This window comes from Tachypleus tridentatus, chromosome 13, assembly GCF_004210375.1.
Source record: "Tachypleus tridentatus isolate NWPU-2018 chromosome 13, ASM421037v1, whole genome shotgun sequence".
Lineage (NCBI taxonomy): Eukaryota > Metazoa > Arthropoda > Merostomata > Xiphosura > Limulidae > Tachypleus > Tachypleus tridentatus.
In genome coordinates, this window is record NC_134837.1 from 14,809,131 (window position 1) to 14,812,036 (window position 2,906).

Below are 2,906 nucleotides of genomic sequence, written 5' to 3' on the forward strand. Positions count from 1 at the left end.
TCTAAACTTTCGTGACACAGAAACAGTAGTAGTACAACTTTGAATACAATCAGTTAACACTTCAGCAAAATTATCATAAGCAACATTAACATCAGAACAATTCATAACACAGGACCAATCTGAAAAATTCAAACAAGAACTCAATTCATTAAACTTAATCTTTTGAACATTTGAGACATGTTCTAGATCCGATAAAATGTCTATACATAAAACAATTGGAAAATGATCGGTCAAAAAACTCTCAACAATATAAGAATAACAATTTTTTAACAGTATTTCCACTAATTAAAAAAATGATCAATACAAGAATTAGTAACATTGGTTATCCGTGTAGGAGAAGAAATAATAATACGAAGATTGTTCTCAGACAAAAACTTAAAATATGCATTCTTATAACAAACATCATCAAATGCCAAAACATCTATATTAAAATCACCAACAAGTATATTAATATCATATTTGTATAAATTCAATTCTAATGAAAGCTCATCAATAAATTTCAATACAGGCAATCTAGGAGATCGATAAACAACAAAGAGATTAAATTTCTTATTTTGAATCATACAAAATAAAATTAAAGCATCAGACTTAATATACTGTACTTCTTTTATCATAGTCAGTATCTCAAATTTAACAAAAACTGCCACTCCACAAGCCTTATTTAGGCCAGAAGATGAAGAATAAAAGGAGTAACCTGGAATCGAAAAGGAAACAAATCCATCCTCAACAAACCAAGTTTCAGAAAAAGCTATTATATGAAATTTAACAACGCTTGATTGTAAAAAAAAAACAAGAAATTGGTCAAAATTTTGAGTAAGACTTCGAATATTAACATGTATTAAATTTAAATGACCAACAGAAAACATTTGGTAAATCAGAAAGAGAAGACAAAGTTGGTGTAACACCAACAATATCATCAAAATCATCAGCCATTGCAGTATTTATAAATTATTAAGATCAATCAAGCAACGTAAAACAATGGGCTGAGTAGTTTCTGATTTCCTAATAAGAATATTACCATTCGATACCCAAAGAAATTTATAGCCAAGATATAAAACAGATCTTTCTGTTTTCGTTTTGCTTGCATGAAAATATCACGATAATATGGGGAGAGATGTTCGTTAACATAAACTGGATGAGATTCATTACAGACCTTAATATCATTAGTATTAAGAGTGCGAAATTTAGTTTTCTTAAGTTTAAGCAGATCAAATTTAATTTGCTTACGACAAAACTTAACAACAATTATACAGAAAGATTCAGAAGAAAACAGTGAAAAGGTTCGGGAAATTTCGTCACGATTTCTCGTATAATAACACATTCCTCTATTCCTTTGGCTTTGTGAATAAAACGTAATTAACTTTTGTGCAGATTGGTTCAAGCTTAAGGGATCTCTAATTTCGTGACGAATGTGAGAGTGAAAATAGATACGTATGGGACACTTCTCAAATAACAAGTTTTCAAAACGTTTCGTTTTCCTTTTGAGACAATTCGACGATGTTATTGTTTACCAAGAAATAAAAATCGGAGTGTGTACTATTGGGACATTAACGAAATGTCATTTGGAAACTTTGGACGTGTCTAGAAAAAAGTCTTACAACTCTCGGTAAACGTACGATTATATATTTTTAACCGATTAAGAATAATTTCATTTGCTCGTGTTGTTTTGTTGGTGGATGAAATGGCGAGTTTAAGTGGTTTAATGACAAAAAAGGTTTTGATTATTCCATTTTGATGAACGTAATATATTTTGTAGACACTTGTCACATGAAAGGTCTCTAATTTTTAGTAAGTTTGTAAATACACAGTCAACAATATACGATATTTGTGAAATTTTTAATTAAACACTTAAGAGTGAAGTTATCGTGTAATGCAGGAGACGTCATAAAGAACGACGTTTTCAAACTTCCTACTGAATTCGAAAAATTGGTAATAAATTATTACATATTTTTTCTGTGAAAAATGATAATGTCGTACTGAGGAAAGTGTTGCGATTCTATTTGTTTACCTTTTGGGTTTTTCGCTTTTATTTACTTGTAAAACTACGTTAAATGTATAGAAGTTGCCATATAATCCAGAGGAATGCGGTTTAACATAAAAATAGCGTTACTTCTATAATATATTTACAAGTGAACTTGTATTGCGAATTTATTTTATTTGTAAATTCTGTACGTACACAGAGAAAACATAGAAAGTTAGTTAACGTAATTCACACATTCCCAACTTAGATTATTGAAACTAAACGATTCTACCGCATTCGTTACTTTCGTTGTTTATCACTATTTTCATCATAATATAATTTCGAATATTCTGATTCTTCTATTTTGTGGAAATGACATTTTAATAGCCTTTATTCTTACTCAGCTATAAGGCGAAAAACGTTTTAGGTGAAACTAAACAGTTTATACATTTATCGTATAGCAGTACGTATAAGTTTTAATAAAAACCTCTTCGTTTCACCTTGTTTTCTTTATATTTCTTCTAACTTTGAAATTTTACTAGCAACTCTCGATGGAGTAGAACAAAAAGTAATTATTTAGAAGCATTATGTGAAACCGCAAGACGAGAGTTTATGGCTTTACACACGTGTCTTTCTTTGCGATATCTAGTTAAAAGAAAAACATTGTAGCAGAGCGTGGTTTCGATCCACGGACCTCTGGGTTATGGGCCCAGCACGCTCCCACTGCGCCACTCTGCTTCGTTTTCCTACTTTTACTATAAAGGTTCATAAAACAAATACTTTATGCTGTAAAACATTTATTTTAATTCTCCTTAACGACTACTTCTTTCGAATGTGTAAATTGTTTCATTCATAAATTTTGTGTCGTATCAAATAACTTCAGAAATAATTATCGCTAACGGGATATTTTCGTGCTCATCTACTCACATCGTTGTTTAATTTCCTA

General features: G+C 30.3%; 1 non-coding gene across 1 annotated transcript; it reads right to left on the minus strand.

Annotated features, from left to right (window-relative positions):
- Positions 1 to 2,626: 2,626 nt before the first annotated feature.
- TRNAM-CAU (transfer RNA methionine (anticodon CAU)) lies at positions 2,627 to 2,698 on the minus strand. Its single transcript has one exon. It is a non-coding gene; the product is annotated as a tRNA-Met (tRNA).
- Between the last annotated feature and the right edge of the window lie 208 nt (positions 2,699 to 2,906).